Raw genomic sequence first — 24243 nt, 5'->3', positions numbered from 1 at the left:
AAGTAAATTTTTCGCATCGGAATCCAGTACCCCAAAGCTTTGCTCATTACCTTCTATGATTATTGTATTTTTCTAGTACTAAGACACAGTGGAAGCCGTTTATATCGGTCAATGTTGAAGGGCAAATATCTCTGGCGATGGTGATCGGCACACTGTGCGGACAGAGACCGATGGAAATAAAAAAGACCTCTTCTATTTTTTGTAATTCGAGTATCAACATTTCCGAAACTGTTCCAGTAATACTAACTTGTAAAAAGCTTATCTTTTGTTACGGTGAAAACAAAAATTCAAGTTTTCAAATATTTTTCGATTTGAGAATCTCACCTCATACGTATACGAATATTTGAAGTTTACCAGTAAGCTAAAAACCTGAAAATATGCCATTGTCGAAGCTGCTAAATCACCAATCACCCCCCCCCCCCCCCCACAGTCGTTTATTATGACTATCAGCGCTTCATCAACATGAATTGATATCCCCGTGATAGTAGGGAAGCGATTTGATTCAGTTCAAAGTCAGCAGTTTGTGCCACCAGAGACAGAAAGCGTCCTATCACCAAAATACGGCGAAACAAGATAATAAACGCCATATGTCAAATTTTTGGCAAAGTAGCACCTTTTGTGCAATACTTCTTCCACACTCAGCTTGCTGTTGCGTGTTGAGATCCTCTTCCTTGGAGGTGAAGCATTAGCTGCGTTGTTTGGTGATCATTCGGTATTTTCGTTCACGTCCATGTCGTCATCGGTACTACATCTATGGTGCTCACGGTCGGATGCCCTTTTTTCTCGTACTTACGGGTCGCTGTTGTGAATCCTTCTTCATTGGCATTTGATTCTTCATTGGTGGGTCTTGGTTGTTAGTTTCGACGCATTTGGTGTAATCATTGTTAATTCGGGTTGTCCGGTACGCAGTCCGGGGTTGTTGTTTAGCATACGACGATTGTATACCGGCTTTAGTCGTAACAGAATTTCCTTAGCAGCTTCTGCGCCATGTTTTTCTGTGGTGTAGAGGCTGATCACAGTATTGGCACGTAGAAATCTGCACCGGGTACGTGACCTGTGTTTGTTGAGAATATGCAATAAATTGAGCTGATCTGCATGGGACGGTCAAGTAGGAGGAAATAGGTTTTGTCGGACGCATTCTCACCACACGAACGTCGCTTGCGGAATCCTGGAAAGAAATTTCCCCAAGTATCTTCCTTAACACTATCCACCTCTCCATATTTTGACATGCGTTGTTTGATAGCGGCGGAATTAGTTCATAATGCCGATGTATGCGATAAGAATAATGATGATCAAGAGAATATAGTTGACCAATCGCTTGGTGAAATGAAGATAAGATATCCAAAAGTAACGGTGCAAAGGTTGGAACAGGTTTTTAACAAGGCCGATGCGCCAAAGGAAGTACTGGTAAAACAGACGATTGAAGCACAGCAAAACGAGCGTGTTGTTGTTTTGAACAGTTCCAGAATAAATAATATAAAAAAATAGTATGAGCATAGATACGAAAAAAAATGAGAGTAAAAAATAATGGGTGGACAAACAGTCGATAATTTGTTTGGAAATGAGAGTTCTATACCACCTGAGTCAGGGCTTATCGGAATCAATTGTCGAAAATCAAGAAGAATCAAACGGAAGAGGAAGCTTGAAGAGCGCTACGCAAGCTGCAGCTTTTTTTTTCAATGATAAATTACTAGCACACGAGCTGAGATAAGTCTGCGAATGATTATACATGTTAAAACAGCAACGGCGATGAATTAACTTGGCAACACTGCTCACAGCAGCAAGTTCGAAACGCCGCGCATTAAAAGTTATCGAATTCTCGCGTTTTACGACCCGTTTAATAAAACCAAAGTGCTAATAGTTGCATCTTAGCAAGGAGAACAGTTTGAAAGTGTTTGTCAATCTTTCCGCCAAACAAAAAAAAACCAACTAGCTGCGAAAAACTTTCCTGTTCCCTTGTCCTAACCTCAAACTCTATGTGTTAGTGCATGTGTTTCGAATCGTCAGTCGTGACGTATTACGCAGTGTTTTTATCACCTCATCCACTATACCAAAATGAGCAGCGACGACGTTTGCGTAATCTGCAAAAATGCATCACCACCAGCTAAAGGCAAAGCAAAGAAAAAGAAGGTGCCTATTCAATGGATATGCTGTGATACCTGCCTAGGATGGTTCCACTCGATGTGCGTAAGAATAAGCGACTCGGTTATGGAGCGTGCACAGGACTACCAGTTCTACTGTGAGAATTGTTCCGTTCGTGGATGCCTCGTTCCAAAAATTCAGAACGAAAGCACCGCCTCCTCCGACAGTATCGAACAGATTAATCGAACCATTAAGGAGCTGTCCGCGCAGCTCTTGAAATTACAAACAGCTTGCTGAGCTACGCGCTATCAATAAAAAACAATGCGACCGTCTCCAAAGTAATGTCAACAGAGTCGAGCGTTTCGACCACCAATGCACTGCCCAGAACCTCCTAGTAAGCAGCATAGGGGAAAAGTTGGAGTTGATTGAGACAGGTGCAAAGTTGGTTAGTACTTGTACTTAAATAGTCCTGTACTGCCGCTTTCAGCATAACAGTCCCATTTGCAAAATCATTAAGCCGAGCAAAACGCATTTGAAATTATTCGCTGTTTTCATTTGATTCTTCTTGAATCAGCAGGAATCCCTAGATTTTTTCAACGCATTCTATGCATCTAGCACTAAACTCTTATAACTTAAATAAAAGAGTTAAAAAAGACGCATATTTTATGAAAAATGAGTGTGGGACGATTATGCTGCAATTCATTAGCATAGTCTGCTGAATATACGCATAACAGTCTCATTGTCTATGTGCTATGGCTTCGGAAACGTCATCATAGAGTGCATTGTTTACACATTTCAACAGCACGCATCATAATTTGTTTTGAATTTTTCTGTGGTATATTATATTGAATTCACTATGTCAGCATTAGATTTATTAAAGTTGTATGGCAGTGAGCTAAGTTCGGATGAAGATTTTCTTGGTTTTGATTCAGTCGATGAAGTATGTGAACGTTTCGCACAAAATCGGAATCAATTTCAATTTTCATCTAATCATCAACGTATCGAACCATCTTCTGAATCAGAGGATCCGGTTGACTCTGATGGAAGTTTCTTCGGGGAAAAAATAACACGCAAGAACAACCGCAAAAGAACTTCGAAAGAAATAAAAAAGAAACTCAATGCAAAAAACGCCGAGCAGCCCATCAAGTAAAGCTACTTCATTGCGATTGCCGGAAAATGTGCTGGGAAAACGTGTCAAAAGAGGATCGAGTGATTGCCCACAACATATTCTGGAAACAAGACGCCTCGGGTCAGAGCGCGATTATCCGCGAAAGAGTCCAGCGTATTCCTGTCACAAGACGAACAAGGAACCGGTATATTATTGATAATCCCGTTAAAAAGTATCATTACGTCTTCAATATACAAACGTCGAATGGCGAAAACGTGGCTGTCTGCCGAAAGTTTTTTCTAAACACACTCGAATATTCGGAAGATTGCGGGTAAATTATAAATAATGCTTAAACTACTATTAAACTGAATTTACATCTAAAGCTTCTTTCTACTTGAACTCATGATTTACAGTAATGTTATTTATTGATGTTTGACTTATGATGAAGACAGCGCAGTGAGAGTATCGAAACGTGGGAAGTATAGACAAAGTTCTACGAAGAGAGATGCTATAATAGCCCATATTCAAACATACAACCCAACGATATCGCACTACCGACGTGAACATGCCCCAAATCGACTTTATTTGCCATCTGATCTCACTGAAAAATCCATGCATCAGAGCTTTCAGGATACGCATGATTTTGAAGTGAGCTACACGACATATTCTCGGCAAATAAAAGCAATGAACATTTCGTTTGTGAAACTGGGGCATGAACAGTGCGAAACTTGCGTTGCGGCATCCGAACACTGTAAAGATTCTGGTCATCCAATCGAAGAATCGACACAGAACATATCTTGTTCTACATGCTGCAAATTTTCGCAGCATAGGCGATTTCCAAAGCTATGTCGGGCTGCTTATCAAGACGACGGCGATGAGGTCCAGCGCGGACATATCGTGCTGGCTGTCGACCTTCAGAAAGTAAGAAGTGTTTTAAAAATCCATGCAATTTTTTATCTGCGTTTATTTGTAGGTTATTCAGCTTCCCCGACTAGAAGGGCTTAAAAGCGTGGTTTTTTCTCAGCGGTTGCTGGCATTCAACGAAACCTTTGCTCCTGTCGGAAAGTACACCCGAACATATCCTGTAGTAGCATGCCTTTGGGATGCATCAGTCAGTGGACGGTCCGCTTGCGATATAACCAGTTGCTTCCATCGCGTACTAAAAAGATATGGCGATTCGATTAAAATTACGCTCTGGTTAGACAATTGTTCCGGACAGAATAAGAACTGGAATCTATTTCTTCATCTAATTCTTCTATTGAATTCGGATTCAGTTAAGGTGAAGAAATTAGTTCTGAAGTTCTTTGAATCTGGACACACATTCATGTCAGCCGACAGTTTTCATGCCGCAGTAGAGAAACGAATGCGAAACAATACAGGTGGTCCGATAGTAACATATTCGGATTTTAAAACTGTAGTTGGAGAGGCAAAGAAAAAGGTTGAAGTTCTCGATATGACACACGATCATTTTTTCCAAACAACGCTAGTTTCTTCTCAGTATACACTGAATCAACTTCATCCACGCCCATACATCGAGAATATCCGACAAGTAGTTTTGAAAAAAGGAAGCTATCAGTTTAGTTATAGCAGCTCGGTTGAAACAAACTGCCACTTAGAACATTGCATTCCGTTTTCAAAAAAGCAGCTGAAAATAATAACTGGTAGCAACTTTCATTTGGAAAACTTTCTCAAGCCACTGAAAGCACCGCGCGGAATAGATCTGAACCGAAAGAATGCACTACTGAGCACAATTTTGCCAGTTATTGAAGAGAGCAAAAAACAATTCTGGAACAATCTTCCACATGTTGAAACAACACAGAAATAATTTTTCCTTTACTTGCTATTCTATTAATTTCTTCGAAATAAAATAATGATTTATGTTGCTACTATTCTATTTTACTAAATGAAATAACGAAAAAAAATTACGTGAATAACAAACACTTTTTACATTAGTTTTGTATTGATTCGCCAGTGGGACTGTTATGCCGCAATTTGTAAGATGGGACATTACGACTTGATATTTTTTTTGTAATTGATTCTAACAAACCACTTATTTTTATTATTTTTCTTAAATTAAAAATCGAAATCGACAATAATGCAGGTGGGACTGTTATGTTGAAAGCGGCAGTGTAGGCTCGCGGTGAACAAAATTCCCTACCATGAAGGTGAAAGCGTTCGTGACATAGTGGTAAGTGTGTTATCTCTCCTCGACATCCAAACTGAGATGTTGCACGTAAGTAACTGCTTCCGTCTACAAGTGAAACTGTCCAAGTGGTCCGACCGTTCTTTGACCCCTGCCATTATAATAGCTTTCGACAACACAGATTCGAGGCAAACAGTTCTTCGGCGGTACTACGAGAAGTACAAAAATGCCAAACTATGCAATCTTCGAAAAGGACCTGCTCTTGAATACCGTTTCACGATCAATGAGGCTCTCTCGATGCATACTTTTCTTATCCGTAGTTACGCTCTACGGCTCAAGCTGTTCCCTGGAGAAAAAAACTATACACCGATAGAAAGTATCACGGCTATCCGTCAGCTCGCTGAGAAGGAATCTAGTGGTGAAGAATCATCAGTTTTCTTCGACGCTACTGCGACGAATATATCCACCTCCTCACACTGCTAGGCGCGACACCATACTGACGATTCGATACTAAAACCCGTAAATATGACTAGCTTTTCTAACCTCCGTATTGGCCACCTAAATGTAAGAGGCCTTGAACATCACATTGATGGCGTAAAAATTCTCCTCAGTAAAAACCAATACCACTTCTTTGCTACAACCGAAACCAAACTCAAGTCTTCCTCTTCGATCGGCCCAATCAGTGCACCGGGCTACAATTTTATCAAACATACGCTGCCTTCCAGTCGTGGTCGCGGAAAAAAGACCTGTGGAGGAGTAGGACTGTACGTCCAAAAAGGAATTAAGACCACCGTTATTTCTAAATCTACATACGACCCTGAAATTCCCATCGCACTACGTTTCGAGTTCCTGGCTGTCCAGGCCAAGATTAGCGGATTTAACATCTGTGTTGTAGTGATCTACAACGCTTCCTGCTCTAACCAACACTTCAGCCAGAGCTACGAGAAACTTCTCCCGGAACTGCTCGAGCACGGATTCGACCGTACTTATATTGCCGGCGATTTTAACATTAATGTCACAGGAGCCCAAGAGACGGCAAACCTGATTGCCCTCAACCGGATAAACGAGGTTTTCAATCTAACGATTCTACCAACCAGTCACACGCGCATCACCGACAGTAGCGCTACTACAATTGATCTCCTCATTACGGATGCCCCCGCCTCAGTAATAAAATCGAAAACCACAGCGAACACTATTTCTGATCACGAAGTAGTGTTACTTTTTGGCCAACACCAGAGTATTAAAGCCCATCGCACAAACTATACGTGTAAGAAATATACGTGATATTAATCAGGTACAGCTACATGCCGATTTCCAAGCTAGAAATATGCAATATTTTTTCGATGCCACCGATTCAAACGCCAAAACCAATTTCTTGACAACAGAGCCTACTTCAGCAACACGCTCCTGAAAGGACAATAATTGTTCGCGACCAATGCACACCCTGGATCACACGAGAGATCAAACAAGCAATAGCACACAGAGACCTAGCCTACGCGCTATTTGCACGCAACCCGCACAGAAGTCGCGATAATTTACAGTGGCAGGACTACGCGCGCTAGCGAAACAGAGCGAACTCACTAATTTTTACAGCCAAGAAGCGCTATTCCGAACAACATTTCGACCATAATCTACCCGCCAAAAACCTCTGGTGTAACCTTAGAAGAGAAGGGGTACATAACAACAAAAAAAGCTCACCGACTGACACTATTATCCCTGATGAAATCAACCAGTTTTTCGCAGAAGGTCATCGTCAACTCCTGACAGAGGTTCCTCTTATACCACCAACGAATCCAGCACCAGCGCGGCGAGAGGGTCAGGTTAATTTTCACCATACCGATGTTAATGCCGTTTGTCTGAAACTCTACGAAATACAAACGAATGCTACCGGATCAGACGACATCCCGATATCCTTTGTTAAACTACTATGCCCGTTCATCCTCCCAGTATTATCTCACTTTTTCAACAATATCATCGACTCCAAATCCTTCCCCACAACCACAACCCGCTATCGGAAGGGGTACAGCATGACGACTGCCCTCACGAAAGTGGTCCACGACATCTACAGCAACTTCGACGACAACCGCTGTACAGACATGGTACTCGTGGACTTCTCGCTAGCTTTCAACTGTGTTCAACATAAGATACTCGCGAACAAACTTAATAGCGAGTTCCCCTTTTCTTCGGATACATGTGGTTTAATCTGTTTCTTTCTGGGTGGACGTTCACAGGCCGTTCGTCTCGGAAATACAACGACCGCCGAGCGCGGGGTACCAGAGGGCACACCACAGGGCTCATGTCTTTGCGCGCTACTTTTCAGCATGTACATAAATAGCCTGCCAACAACACTTACGTGCAGTTGGCATCTTTATGCCGATGATCTCCAAATGTACCTATCGGGACCGATTGCAGAGATAGACAAACTTGTGCACATCATCAATGAAGATCTTGCAGCAGTTGGGCCAAAGAACACTACCTGTTCCCTAACCCGAAAAAAACACAGGCAATAATTTTCAGCAGGACAGGTGTAGTTGTACCTACCGCGAATATAGTCTTCAGCGGTTCGACAATCCCTCATAGCAGCAATGTAACAAACCTCGGCCTACAACTTGACTGCAATCTAAGCTGGACCCACCAAGTGAACGACGTGGTGAAGAAAATATATAACACTCTTAGGACCTTCAGACGTTTTACGGCAGTACTTTTACAGCAAACAAGACATAAGTTGGTACAGGCCGTAGTACCCATATTCACCTACTGCGACGTTGTATACTATCCGGGACTATCAGCTACACTCAAACAACAGCTTCACCGCTGTTACAACTCGGCAGTTCATTTCGTCCTTCGAGAATGCACTGAGGAGAATCATATAGTTTTAGTGAAAGCTAATTTGAAAATTTTATTCGCTCCTAATGTTATCTCTACCTTTTCTTGACCTGATGTACAGTGTAAACTGACAGATTTCCATATGCAATAAGACAACAAATTACAAATAGAGGTAACACTGGGTAGGGTTGCCCCTTACCAGGATTACGGTCCGGGGTATGTGGATGTTCTAGGCGGATAGCCTAGAACAACGTTTCAATAGCCTTCCGATCGCCAGCATCTAGTTTAACCTGCCTGTCCGCCATTTCGTTTACTGGGTGTGACTGCATGTTTATTATCGCGGGCAAATATGTTGAGGTTCTGTCAGTATCAAATGTTAATATTATGACGTTATTGAAGTGTGTAGAAAAAGTGAAAATAGTGAGTGTAAGAAGGTTTCATATCAAGATGAGGCTAACGGAGAGGGAAACTAAAATCTGTGAGTTAATGAGTACTTAAAGAAATGTATTAACTAAAACTTAACGATAATTACAGTTTTGATCTGCTAATAAAACAGCTGATTCAAGGATTAGTTTATCCCGAAAGAATCCGAACAATTACCACCTGGATTGACTCTAGAATCGACGAGAGCAACTGCTAACATTGCTAGAATTTAGCACCTGGTTGTATACCATGGCGGAAAATGCCAGCGCAGTGATGGGCACGCAAAACAATGTACCTAGGAGTGTATTAAAATTCCTTAACAGGAAAAAGAACATACTCAACTTGCATATAGAGTCGGATAACAAGCAAGCGTACATTCAAAATCGGGACAAACAGAACTTCTTGCCAGCATGTAGCCTCTGCCAGGGTAACTGCTCTTCGGTAGCCAACTCTGAACGGTTCTCATAGTTCAGCTACGACTCTAAGTGGGCCACAATCAACGAATTAAAACTCTGCCAGAAATGTCTTTAATGACACAACCGCTCCTGCAGGCAGAATAGGTCATGCGGAATCAATGGATGTACCTACTTATACCATCTTCTTCTCCACATTGGCAAAAGGCTTGAGTCGGAAGCAACAACCTTCGGGTCATTCAGTTCGTTAACCCACGGCCGGAATCTTTAGAGCAGAGTCATCAATCAAGAATCCGCGGTGTGCTGTTTCGGTTCGCATTCATCGACGACGGTTCTGAACTGACTTCTGGGCCAAGGTCTAACTGATGAGTTATGAGTTTCTGGACAAGTAGCACCCTTATGTCTTGTAGCTCAAAGAGAGCGGAGTGTGAGTCCAAAAAAGTCAGCCTGGAGATTTGGAATCAATCGAGGAAACATGCATTATCGGATGTGAGTACCGTGAACAAATTAGAACTGCTGTATCGATTTTGTTAGTTATTTTCGGCAAATTTAAGATTAAGAGAAACGTAAGCAATGAAATTGAACGACGGATAGGTATTCTAGAGCGAATCAGTCATAAACTTAGAACGGAAAGGACTAGGCAGGCTTATATGGACATGATCGAAAGGAAATGTGAAGAATCCTTTGCCTTCTGCTAAGTAGGACTTGGGCGTAAAACCCAAGTATACCTCATGGCCTATGGTTGAACATAACTCATCATCATGTTTTACTGCCGACGCCAGCGTCTGCTCGTCAAAGGATTCTGACTATCTATAGCTTGTTCGAAAAGTATGTTTACAAGCTTTCTAATTATTTTCGCATAGCACGACCACATTGCTTTGTTCGAAAGTTATTTGCCTAAAACGGGAAGCTGCAAAGATGCGCGCGCGATCACGAATCGGTCACGTCCGGAAGTCTATCCTCGATCCTAGAAACCTAGGCCCCTGTCTTCAGCTGGACCAATCAAGACCTATTAGACAACACGCCTCATGGCGACATGACCAGGAACATTAGCGATATAAGGGAACCCACTCTCTGCTACAATATGAACCGTACGCGAAAAATTAAGTATCAGATTCACGGCCCGCGCGCGATCATTCCAGAACACACGCGAATATGCGAAAGGCACACGGTTTCAATATAGAATTTTTACACGCGAAGTTACCTGCACGTTAGCACACGCGACATATAAACGCACAGGCGATCGAACATGTTATCGTACAAAAGCTCGAGTCCTTCGCGATGAAACACGCGATCGTGAAGTCCCTACGCCCGCACATACCTGAACCCTACAATGAATATCACATTCAGAATCACGGCCCGCTGCAATTGGTCTAAAGCAGTGTTTTAGTGGGCAGCACTTATAAATTTACAAACACAGTCTCAAGCATTAAACCACCGTTCGCGCGATCATGAATCGGTCTCATCCGGAAGTCGCTAAATTTATTGCACAGCTCGACGACCTTTGTTACCCACTTAGCCATGGTCGAAATAATGTTCAAAGTGGGTTTAGGGCCAAGTTCTCTCTGGAGGTGACCTGGGCTTGACGATGACCTTTGATTTGGGGAGCTTTTATACTTGAAGTGGTCCATGCCAAAACTCCCGAAGATAACAATATTCCCAACGATATTTGGCAGCCCTTCGCGATCATCCACGCATCTACGCTCGCTATCTTCCAAACATGATAACACTCTGGTATAAAGTGAACCATCTGTTACTTATAAATTTACAAACGCGATCTCAAACGTGGGCCTACAAATATCCTTATTCGCGCAGTCATGTATCACTCACTTGATGGAGTATCTACCCTCAGTCCTATAACCAATCAAAAATAATACTGATATCCACTAGACAACACGTTTCATGGCGCACAAGATCGGGAACTCTAGTGATATGGCGGAATTCATTCTTTTCTAGAATCTGAACCTCCCACTGACAATTAAGTATCCTATTCACGATCCGCGCGATCATTCATGAACACACTCGAGTATGCAAATGATCACACGGTTACGCAGTTCAATTTAAACACGCGTGCTGCCATATGTGACCAACACGTGAGCATACAATCTCACACGATAATGCATCGGAAACGTCCGGAAATCTCTACCTTCGGTCTTAGCAGCATAGGTCCACGCCTTTAGTTGGACCAAAACTACTAGACAACACGGTCCATGGCGACTTGAGCGGCAACTCTGGTAATATAGATGAATTCACTCTCTTCTAGCATCTGAACCGTTAACTGAAAATTAAGCGTTAGATGCGAATGTGCGAATGGGCACACGATTTTAAAATCGAATTTATACACACGAAGTTACATACAAGTTACTAGCACACGCGGCTTACAAACGTCCACGCCACCTACAAACGCCCAGACGATCGAACACCTTAGCTTACAAATGCCCGAGCTCTTCGCGATAACACACAAAGACGACCATTTAATTATAATCGTCAACGCACTACTACGCCCAAGATTTCACAAACACAAAACACTGCATGCGATAAACCCTCTCAATTTCGACAGGTTTCGACTACCTGTTCCAATAGTTCACTTTTGCAAAATTGTATTGAAGATCGGAGGGTAAAAATTGAGCTGATTCTAACAATGTAAGACAAGAACCAATCTTGATCAAAACAAGTTTTTTGTATTTATTGACCCCAACAGTTTCTAGAAACAATTTAATTAAATCCTTTATGCGTGACTTTTTTAATGTAGAATACATTTAAGCTTTCAATATAGGGGTCCCGTTTCAAAATATCGACTGCGGCGCCGCGTCAGATTTTGAACGTTAATAACTTTTATCATACTTAACAGAATGATTTGATTTTTAGGCCAATTTGTTGAAAATATGTTCCTCTATGCTGTATTAAAATTTGAAGTATGTATAACATGCACTAATAACAAAACATTGTGTTGTGAAAAATCTTTCGAAAACGACTCGGAAAAGTGAAAATTTTCAGCCCATCCCGCACAGAGCCGTCACTATGGTGGACCAACCGAACAATAAAATAATGAAAAGTTTATATATAGTTCCACTACATGTTTGGTCCTATGATTATTCGCATTGGGTTGCTTGACGAGAGCAGTTGGTGGGGGAAAGACGGCATATTCCTTTGGTTAGGCCATTAGAAGCCGGACGGGAAGAAAAGGCTCATGCACGGCACGAGAACGAGCGAGAAAGCGATAGTAATGCATATTGGCGCGATTATATAAATATCTGTCGGTCGGTTTTTCTCATTCGTATTCGTTCAAGCACTAGCAAGCAGCCAGTCCACCGAAGGAAAGCAGTTGGCAATGATGACGGTCCGCAAAAGTGCCCCAGCTACTGGTGGCCCATCGCAACCAACTACCGATCAGGAACTGTCGCCATGCCAGTTTTTCGCCCCAACTAAAGGGCAACGGAGCAACTAATCCGCTGGCTAACGTTCCAGCGTCTGGTTCGTAAGGTTGTGTATTACTTCAAAGTCGAGCTACGCTTACAAAACTCAGCCGTAATGAAGCCAGTGATGCCTACTTGGTCGGTTTGTTTGAAGATACAAAATAGTGCGCCAAGTACAAAACTTTCTCGCAAAAGAAATCAAACTGGCTCACAGTGTCCGCTGAGAGTGGGCGTAAATTACAATAAAAGCAACGGTTCTTTTCAGGACCAATCAATTGTGTTCTAGTGAGAGTTAAACTAAAACTTTCATTTTAAAATGTGTAACAAATTTTCAACAAGCAACATAATACGTTGTGTGGAAAGAAGTAGCTTGCACACGGAACAAAAATTTAAATTATCCTCTCGCTCGTTTCGTGCACTGCTTTTCCATTCCTTTCTACTGTTATTATCAGTATTACCAAAACGAATGTGCGTGTTCCCTCACCATCCCTCTAGTGATCAGTGTTGCTTCAATTGCATGTGTTTAAGAGAAACGTTGAAGTCACATGCTTCTATTCGAGCTTTTTGGCAGCCTCCGTGAACTAACTGCAATAAATGATTTTTTTGTGCAGCTCCGTGCTAGTAGCAAACAAAATGGTCCTACCAGTGTCTGATTCGTGAGATTGTGCAGGATTTCAAAGTCGAGCTAAGCTTATAAAAGCCGTAATGGTACCCGAAGAAGCCAGTCTTGTCGTTTTGTTCGAGGCTACAAAACAGTTCGCCAGGCACGTAACTATCATGCCAAATATATCCAACGATCCAGCGCATCACCATCAACACCAACGCCGATACCAAAGGTTCTTTTCAGAACCACCATTATTACCATAGAGAATTATTTGAAAATTTCCCATTCAAACGTGATTCTGTTGAATATTATTAGATTTAAATTAACGTCTCGAATTGAAATCACGACGCTCCGGTTATGTCACAGACAATACCCACCCATCTTTTTTTATTGTGACCACGACTAATGGTTTAATATAGACACCCCATTTCAATATTTCGGAAGGAACAGAAGGTCGAGTTTGGAAAGTTTGTAACTTTCATTGTACTTAACCAAATTACACACATGCTAACAATTCATTTCATCGTTAGCCATCTCCCTCACCAAGGCCAACAACGCCAACAAAAACGGTCCTTTTCAGGACCACCATCATTTTTGTAAAGAATAATTTGAAATATTCCTCGCCCAAATCACCTTTTGTCCGAAAATTACAATGAGTATCAACATATTTGAAGAACGTGTTCCTTATGTATTCTACATCTCTCCAGTTATGTCGCAGACATTACCCACCCATTTTTTGCCTCCCTCAATATATCAATTAGAAATTAAGTCATACACAACACCTGATAGTTCCAGATTGACGGTAAAATGGTGTCTGAGAAATTGATGCTCACTGTAATGCTTTTTGATGAGAAACACAATACGGCGATAGACATTTTTGGAAAAATCTGCAATATATTTTCAAATTATGTATGCGATAATTTTTCTATGATCATTTCTCCCACTATCAGCTTTTGGGGTGGCACGTAAGTAGAGTTATTCAATTCAATCTATTCATATCCGTATCAGTTTTTGATTGGACGTTGACGTTGAACTCTTTACTCAAGCCCAGCGCTACCTTTACTCCCACCCCACTAGCTACAATAAGCTACTGACATTCTGGCATGTACATCTTCTTATTCAGCACTGTTTAGACTAGCAAACGTTCGCTGCCAGCACACCAACCATGTCAGTTCATTTCCTCTGATTGACACCCGGTCCAGTCGGGATATAAACAAACTCAACCCGTAAAAGCGAGGATGTGTAGAATGCATGACCCGGGTGTATGTACTGCGAAGTTCTCGGATCACATGCTTGTGCTTACACGACTTGCCATCACAAAACGCAACGTCAGTTTCTCTTCCATCATAAGTTGTCATTTTGCATCGACTGTCAATCTTCCCAGACTCACAGCAGTCGCTCAAGTGGTGGCAATAGGATTGGGGAAAGCGGTCCTGTCTGTAGACGCTATCAAATGACCAATAAACAAAAGATAATATAGAATTTGCTCTAGCGCTTAGTGTCTCTTTTCATATTCGCCGTCCACCACAGTCGTACAAGCTGGCAGAAAGTAACTGGCAACATTTAATTGACTCTGCTGCCAGGGACCGATTGGTCGAACAATATGTGTCCATTGGCGCATGCAGCTCTGAGGTAAATATCTGGTACGATATTGACGAGACGAAAGTGACGTACAAGAGTCACGCGCGCCATTCATACAGATCTCTCTGTGTATGTGCGGCTTTATCAGCGTTTTCAAGTTTCCCGAACTGCATGTTATGCAATACGTAAATGTGGGTATCACCACAAACACCTTCTCGGTTCTGCCGTTTCGATAGTCTCGAAATCTTCCAGACAACAACAGGCTCTCTTTGCTTACGTGAATCACCCCAACCTGATTTGTATTCGCATCAAAAAACAATCAACAAGAATGCACTAATGAATCATTCGATGAAACTTCCCGTCCCCGTAGCAAGTCAGTAGACAGCTTTCCGATAGTCTTTATATTCAAATTGAAATCGCCAAGCAAATAAAAACTGTAAGCTCGTCGCCGCCACCCGCCCGCGTACCGGCAGCGATTGAGCGCAATGCAACAAAGTTGCACCCTTCGCTTTGCTGTGACTAATTATCTACCTGAAGTTCTTTCACGTCGTGGTGGTAATTTGTTTGGAAAAATTCCGAATGAGGGATCACAGAGGGCGGCACATGGCTCGACGGTATCCAAAATAAAGAAGAAAACACTTTTTATAAGGGTAATGTGCGCTGTACAATGGTTCCATGAGGTGTGCATAAGAAGTCAAAAATATTTTATTTTAGATCTATAATGTCTTTGGCAAAGTGTTCATAAAATTAGCACTCCACTAGGTTGTTGGGTTTGACGGTATTGTAAATGCTATCAAGCACATTTCGTGCATCAGTTTTAAAGAACCTCTGACAGACAGTTGCTTCAAGATGGTTATTGCATTACGCCTCGATAGTGCTGCATCGAGGAGATGGAGAGGGTTTATTGGGCCTTCTTTAAATTTTGTACTTTTCTCATACTTTGCACCAGTCCAAACTAACGATCAACTATTAATGTTCGACTAAGAGTACCTCGGGGGAGCGGCCGTCTTCGGGGACGGTGGGATCTGTTTTATTAACTGTCCTTTGCCCAGCCTTCATGAGGGTCAGTCAATGTATTCGGGACATTGGTAGAGTACCACTGTTTTATTTTCGATCAGAAACACATAACAAAAGGATTTCAAAACTATATCTCGCGTTGTTACTTGTTATAATTTTCTGTTATTTTAACTACTAACGAGACCAAATTTATAAAACAATATGTTACGAAAATTGTATTCTGTTATAATCTTGTTATTTCATTCTGATCGGGTGTGGCGCTTTTTTTCCTTTCTAGGGACGACCGGTTATTAGTGATCAGGGCCGGCGGAAAGCGTGGGTAGTATGGGTAGTACTACCCACTCGAAAATAACCGAGTCTAGTCTAGTCTACACATACACAGCCAATACATGTAGGGATCCTGGAAAATTGCAGACGTTCGTCCACAATTTTTCTTGTCATTATTAATGTTTGTGGCACATAATTTAATCAATAGATTATTTTGAACCTTGAATAAGGAAGAAACGTGGACAACCGTACACAACCGTTTCAATTTGATGGGGGTTTGATAAATCGTTGGGAGTGACTTTGCTAAGAGGGTTAATGTCACTCCTTTGGTCCTAGGTTCCTGGGATGGGACAGAAGTATTTACACCTTGCCCTGACAAATAGGCCTAGGTTATAGCGCCTTTGCTCGCTTTCTCTAGAAAAAATATAAATTGAAGAATAGAATTTAACTTTTGGTATATAGTCCTTGCTGTTATTTCATTGTTCCTTCCGCGACGAACCACAGTGATCAAAAAAAAAAACAAAGGAATCAACGGTTCACTTACTTACTAGTCATTCCTAAAAGCTTTAATTTAAATTTGAAAGAAAAATTAAATTCTCATTGAAAAAAATGAAGGAATTGGTAATGTTGAACAATTACTAGAAAATCAGCTTTTTTCCTCCATTATACAAACATAACCATGGAAAGTGCAATTCAGATAGTGATTTCACCGACACAATTAATAATTATAAAATAATCACGCTAGGCGATTTTTCTAAAACAAATTGGAATCTTCTCAACCGCATAGTTGGACCTTTTCGTGTTTGAGCACGAAAAAAAACTGCTTCAGCGTATGAATCTTCCATATCCAAATCGTTAATCCAGACACGGTAATAGGCTTAATTTCGCTTCAATCACCTGTCGGACACAGATCACAATCTGATTCAACTCCTTGAGCACGACGGCCAACACTTATCACATTTCACTTCACCGTAAGCGTACTTTTAAAGAAATATATTCTTATTACGATATCAGAGACAAAAATTGACGGGTGTGAAAAAATTCCACCGCTGCCGTCGATGGTTGCTATAATCCTTCCTACCCACTCGAAAATAACCGAGTGGGTAATTACCCACTAAAAATTTTGAACCATTTCAAAAAATTTAGAAGTGCAACGCCTGTATCTCGCACTACACACATTTGAAAACATCGATGTACCACAATTCCATTTGCATAAACGAACGTGACTTAATGTTAATGTAATGTAAGCGTGTGCAATGCGAAAAGGGAAAAAAAGCATTACTAATGGACCCCTCACCCTATGCTTTCTACCCACTCACGCGTAAAGTGTTTCGCCGCCCCTGTTAGTGATGGTGTTTGTAAGAATAATTATAGTTTGCTAGTACTACTGTACAATTGTTAGTACGGTCGTATGTTTATCTATATTTGAGAGATGCGAGTTGGTGCGGGCGGTACGTTTGATTTGGTCCACTCCATTTTCGATATATCTAATTATTTTGAAACTTTAGAACTGGCATATATGATAGAACAGTGGGTAATTGTCTCGCGTGCAATTTTATTCTTCCTATGATTTGTTGGTCACTTTGTTCAGGTGTTCAATTCTAGCATTCTATTCGAATCGTTTGAGAAGATTTAATTAATTTACCGAGGCACGCTAATCATCCATTCATGATCAGTATAGTGTGACAGAATTCATTTTCTGGCATTCCAATGAGTTTCTCTTTTATCCTAGGAGAGTTAAAGTAGTTTGATTGCATGTTTCATGTGTTGTTTTCATCTACTTCATTGGTTTGCTTTTCTATTACTCAGGAATACTAAAAAATCTTGGTCAAATCACACGATCCCACTTCATCTTTTTGCCTTTTTTATAATTATTCGGAAGGTTAATTCTCTTTTTCTATTATAATGTCAATATGTAATTTCGATGTCAATATGTAATTTCGACCATCAACACATACTTACGCCCGCGATCTGGCCGGCAACATTAAAACATCCCGGTAATTAAGTGAATGGTCTAGCACTTATAAATCTACAAACGCGGACTCAAGCATGAGCCTACAAACGTCCTTTTTCGCACAATAATGCATCGGTCACGTCCGAAAGTTCCTATCCTCGGTTCCAACAGCGTACCAGGTTCGTGCCATCAATTGGATCAATAAAAAAAGTCGCTCTTATCCACTAGATAACATGACGATATGACCAGGACATCTTGTGATATGGGCGAACTCGCTATCTTCTAGTATCTGAACCGTACTCTGAAAGTTGAGTATCAGATTCACGATCCGCGCGATCATTCAAGAACACATGCGAATATGACCACACCGTTACATAATCGCATTCATACTCACCAATTTACATACACGTTACAAAATTGGATTCATACTCACGAAGTTACATACACGTATTGTAAAGCACACGCGACATACAAACGCTATTCACGATCAAACATGTTAACACACAAACGCTCGAGCCCTTCGCGATTATCCACGAACATCCGCGATCTCACAAATATGAAAAAAACCGGTGCTTAAGTGAACGTTTTAGCGCTTCTGAAATTCAAACGCGGTATCAAGCGTGAGCCTACAAACACCCGTGTTGGCTCGATCATGTATCAGGCATGTCCGGAAGTCTCTACCCTCGATCATAGAAGCCTAGATTCATGTCTTCTGTTGGACCTATAAAAACGACGCTCTTATTCACTCGACAATATTCCATGGCGACATGACTGGGAAATCTAGTGATATGGGGGAACTCATTATTTTCTTACATCTGAACCGCACACTGAACTTTAAATATTAGATTCACGGTTCGCGCGATTATTCAAGAACTCACGAGGATATGCAAATGACCACACAGTTATAAAATCTAATACATACAAATATACATACTCGCAAAGTTACATACATTGATACAAACCCGGCCGTAAACGCGATCACGTGGTAGCACTTACGAATTTATAAACGCGGTATCATGTGCTAGCTCACAACTCCCGCTCTAGCGCGATTATGAATAATACACTTCCAGAATCTCTACAAAAACGGAGCTCCTATTCATTAGAAGTCTCAGGGCGCCATAGTTAAAAATTCCAGTGAGATGGGAGAATTTTCTTTCTTCATCTATACCGCACATACAAAATTGAGCTTCAGAATGCCGACCCCTGCGAACAGTTAAAGCCCATGCAAATATTGGGTTTTTGAATGTTTGCGCTTGGCTTTGGCTACTTGTTGTATAAACGAATTTCAATACGCGACGCTATACACACGCTAGCATACGTGACGTAAATTGGCAACGTGATCAAATACGTTAACATAGCAACGCTTTAACATAGCAACGCTTAAATCTGGCCACGCATGCGAAAATGCAAACGGGATCATTCGTACCTGCGCCCGCAATCTCCTAAAAAGCTCCTGTGATCATGTTAATATGTTAGCACGTATGCACATACAAACGCGGTCTTAAGTGCTAATATACTAACGCCCTTTCTTACACTATTATGAATCGATCATTATTACCTTCCGTATTGGTCTGAAAAACAAAAGCAAACTTATATACAATAGGAGTCTCAGGGCGCCATTGCCAGATAATCTAGTAATATCACTAGATTATCTGACCATGGCGCCTTGAGACTGCCCCGTAGGTCTTAACCGTACACTCAAAGCCGCGTTTGGTGCGAAAATGCAAAAGCCCACGCGAACATGCAAGTGGATACACGGTTTTACAAACGAATTTATATACGTGAAGTTACATACACGCCCTCACGATCAAACCGGCTAACATACAATCGTTCGAGCTCTGCTCGATAGTACAACTCTGATCACAAACGCAAACATGCAATTGCGATCATCCATGCCCCTACCCTCGATCGTAGCAGCCTATACATGGTTTCTGTTGGACCATTAACAAGTTTCAGGTCGATATGACGAGAACTATTGATATGAGGGAACTCACTCTCTTCTAGCATCTCATTCAAAATTAAACATTAGACTTACGGTCCGAAATCACTTGAACATAAGGGTGTCCCAAAATGACGTCATGTTGAAAAAGTCATCGGGCTCACTTCTTAAATAAAAGGTTAGGGTATTAGGACCACTTTCTTCTTCGGGGTGAATTTGCTAAAACGCTTCCTGCTGGTGGCGATTTTTTTGTTTTTTGAAAAATGGGCCGATTTTTGATAAAATTTCAAATTTGTGCCTGTTGAAGTGGTCTTGAACTGTCTTTGACTTTTCTTCGGCATTTTTATTTTTCTAGAGATCCAAATGCAGAAGTTTGGTTAGTTAGTTTGCACAAATTTTCAATTGTAAGAGCGGCAGAGCCATTAAAACTTAGTAACAAGTGAAATTTTTGGTGCTTTTCAGTATTTTTTCTTCAAAACTGGGTATCTACAAAATTTTAAAAGTATAGGAAACACTTTATATAGTTGAGCCGAATACAGGGGCGTAATTTTGCTGAAGAAAGTGTATAGCTACGGCTAATGGAGTATGAGTTATTTAAGTTTTTGTTAGATAATTTTTGACATTTTAGCAATTCATCAAAAATAATTCTGTTCCAAAAAGTAAATCAGTTCAAATGCGCTTTGACCACACATTGTTTTTCGGAAAATAGAAGGAAAATGATAAAAAATGACGTTTTCTGTACGTCTTTAGTATGTCAGGACGAGGTTTAATGATCTGATGATTTTTTTGTAACTTAAATTATAAAAATAATGATAACTTTGCTAATGACGCCAAGTCTCTAATTATTTTTTGAAGAGTTTATTCTCCATAATTACTTCTAGGAGGAATCAACAACAAGATAATTGTGTCAGAAGATGCGCTGTATTCTGTGGTAAAACTTTTTCGAGGATATTTGCCCCAAATTTGACTATTTCGGAATTATGTGATCTAAACAGTAAATATCAACAACTTCCCTCACTCTTCTGCATTTTTCTCCACATTATTGTTCCTAACATGGAAATAAGACCTTATATATAAAATGTGAATACACCAATTACTTCAGCCTTCAAATATACGCCATAACTTGCCATTAACTCGACATATTTGTTTAATTTTAGTGATTTTCAAACCCGCTAGGTGGCTATTAGTATACAAAATAATTTTGAAAAAATCGTCATATGCTCATAAAAACCGATTCTGATGTACTAGAGACAAGCGAAATACGCCATTTTCTTTCTATTTTTCGAAAAATAATATGCGGACTAAGCACACTTGAGTTGTTTTATTTTGTAGAACAGTGTTATTTTTGATGAATATCATAAAATGTCAAAAGGTTATTTAACAAAAACTTAAATAACTCATACCCCATTGGCCGTAGCTATACATTTTCTTCAGCAAAATTACTTCCCTGTGTTCGGCTCAACTATACTTTTAAAATTTTGTAGATGCGCAGTTTTAAAGAAAAACTACCGAAAAACACCAGAAATTTATTTTTACTAAGTTTTAATGGCTCTGCCAGTGGTGCAAACTTTCATTTTCAAATGCCAACTTTCAGCTCAATCAAACCCAACCATGATTCAAATTCAAAGCCTCCCTTAATCATTCACTTTCAAGTTGGCGGGATTTTCATAACCGAAGCGTACGTCTTCATTTCAAATTGATGCTTTTTTATTCTTCAACCAAAGTTGTTGTCTGCTCTGTAGAAGCCAGTTTAGGTTGAATGTTGACATATTTTGCGTTTTCAAGCTTACATGAACAGCAAGAAGTATGTTCAGAATAGTTTTGCTTGAAAAACCTAGTCAATATCCCAGTACAGAGATATTCACAAGGTAAATGAAATCGAAAATGAATGGAAAATGATTGAATCGCTCGGCTGTTTGAATAAATGATGTAAACTAATAACTGCGAATTGAACATAGTAGGGCATGATTTGAGATTTGTTCTTCCTTCAAGTTCAAATCAACCTGGTGAAAATTTGCAGCTCTGGGCTCTGCCGCTCTTCTAATTAAAAATTTGTGCAAGCTAACTAACCAAACTTTTCCATTAGGACCTTCAGAAAATAAAAAAATGCAAAAAAATCTAAGGTCGTTCAGGAGCACTTCAAGAGGCATGCATTTCAAATTTTACCCAATATCGGCCCATTTTTCAAAAGATTAAAATTCGCCACCAGTAGGGGGCATTCTAGCAAATTCACTCCGAAGAAGAAAGTGCTCCTATTACGCTAACCTTTCATTTAAGAAGTGAGCCCGATGACTTTGTTAACATGATGTCATTTTGGGACACCCTATTGAACTTGCAAATGACGCCACGGTAAAAATCGCATTTATACACGCGGTTTCATATAAGCTCTCACGCGACATACAAATGCCCATGCGATCAAGCACGTTAACATACAACCGCTCGAACCCTTCGCGATCGTCCACGGACACCTATACCCGCGATTTTTCAAACATGAAATCGCTCCGATGATTAAGGGTACGTTTTAGCTCCTATAAATTCATAAACGCGGTCTTGAACACGAACATGCAAACGCTCGTGCTTACGCAATCAAGTAATTTGCACGCTATACACTCAATATCACAATCAGAATCATGGCCCACTGCAATTGGGTTTAAGCAGTATTTCGTCCGCAATTGTAGTGAGTGATTTTGAAAGAGAACCTGTCCGAGAACCAGGCTCTACAGCTCCAGTGGACCAATCTATAAAAAAAGAAACTAATGATTGTTTCTTTACACCTCCGGACTACGTATCATTGCCGAAATGAAGGGTAACTCTCGTCGAAACGTGTATCCGTCCCCGGACACAAAATATTCATGCTTTATGCAGAAATCACGTAGCAATGACGATTGACGCGATATAGTTTTCTTGTACAGCAAGTTTTTCGAATTCTGCGTGAAATCCACCAGTTGCACCTTATTCTTTCTATAAAATTACCAGTCTTCCCATGAACATCGACAAGTTTGCACCCGTGTACAAAATTTCGTGCACACGTTCAACCTCAAACATGCTTTGCCTTTGTGTACAGGTTCGCATCGAACACCGAACCCAAGCGAACGATGTGCAAACTTAGGTTTAAACACCGTGTACGTACACCGTGTGCGTACATAAGAAAGGCACACACAAAACAGAATGAGTCAATGCTAGTGATGATGGATGAGAGAAAGAGAAAACTATCATCAAGATCCTGTGTGTACGAACACCGCGTACGTACATGGGGTTCGGATGTGCAGACGAACACTTGCACGTGTTTTGGTACGCATTAGCGCGTTCGAGTTTGCACACGAAATGTGGGTATATGATGAGCACAGAACTAGAGCGAACATGGTGTTCGATGTTCACTTGGGAAGACTGAATGACAGTCGCAAAACAGATGCGATAGCGCGAACCTGGTCAAAACATTACGGAATAACTTGGAACTAGTCTGTTGCTCTAGGCGTTCATATCTGTCGTGTGACTATTTGAATTTAGTGTCTGGTTAGTGCTGATTTGGTTGCTAGTTTAGATTCAACGTCCAAGTTGGTGGTAGCTACTGACGAAATGAATTCAAAACAATATTTCAACTTAATTTAAATCCAAAAGTCAAAATTGGGCGGCTAATAACATGAAGCAATTACAATTGATGCAGAATGTAAAAAGTCCTTGGAGAAACTAAACTTTAAGGGGAGTTCAGTTAAGAATACTTTCATTTAGCATGTAATAAGCTCCTGTTAAGTTCAACCCTGCTTACCAGATTACACCAATACTTTGACAGCTTGCAAGCGCTGGTAGATGTATTAACAGACAATTTACCCATACTACCTTGACTTGGCGCTTCGAACTCGAAGCGTTGCTATAAGGTGATCATTGCCTCGGCTAAGTTTGGACGAAAAAGTCACGCGAAACCTTTTCATGAGATTATGTACGTTCCGAGAGTGCTTCGCGTTGCACTGTACATATGTACAGATTTCGGAGATCGTATTTCACGGCTTGTTCTATAGAGGCATCGCACACTAATCGTGAGTTATCAAACAACCACAGAAAACGGTGAAAAACGAAACTTATTTTTCTCAAAATTGTTAGTCACATTTTAGTTCGCCATATTGGATTCTTATTTTTTATTTTGATGCATATTAACTTAAATTCGTGTTTATAAATCACAAAACCTTTTTTTCTCGTTTTTGACTGAAATATCACTTATTTTTTTAGTGGAGATCCACCATATTGGATCAGCCATTTTGAATTTCGAAAAACTTACTTCAGATGAGCGATGAGCCGTAACCCCATGTAATTGTTACAAAATATTGGTATTCTACCCCGGAAAATTCATAGCCCAGTATTCCCGAAACTTTAAATGCGTTTATCTCAAAGCATAATTTTTTAAAACTGCGTGCAATCTCATTTGAGAACGGTTCAATTTAAAGACTTCATCTTCTGACCCCTCAAAAGAAAACC

The 24243-nt window shown here is 40.6% G+C and overlaps 1 protein-coding gene across 7 annotated transcripts in view; it reads left to right on the top strand.

Moving 5' to 3' along the window:
• LOC131689490 (uncharacterized) overlaps positions 1-24243 on the top strand; it is a 141193-nt gene that overhangs the window by 19329 nt on the left and 97621 nt on the right. The gene's annotated exons all lie outside the window — the stretch shown is intronic.

This window comes from Topomyia yanbarensis, chromosome 3 (genome assembly GCF_030247195.1).
Source record: "Topomyia yanbarensis strain Yona2022 chromosome 3, ASM3024719v1, whole genome shotgun sequence".
NCBI classification, from domain to species: Eukaryota; Metazoa; Arthropoda; class Insecta; order Diptera; family Culicidae; genus Topomyia; species Topomyia yanbarensis.
The sequence above is the reverse complement of the archived record's forward strand: the minus strand, read 5'-3'. Positions and strand labels throughout refer to the sequence as shown.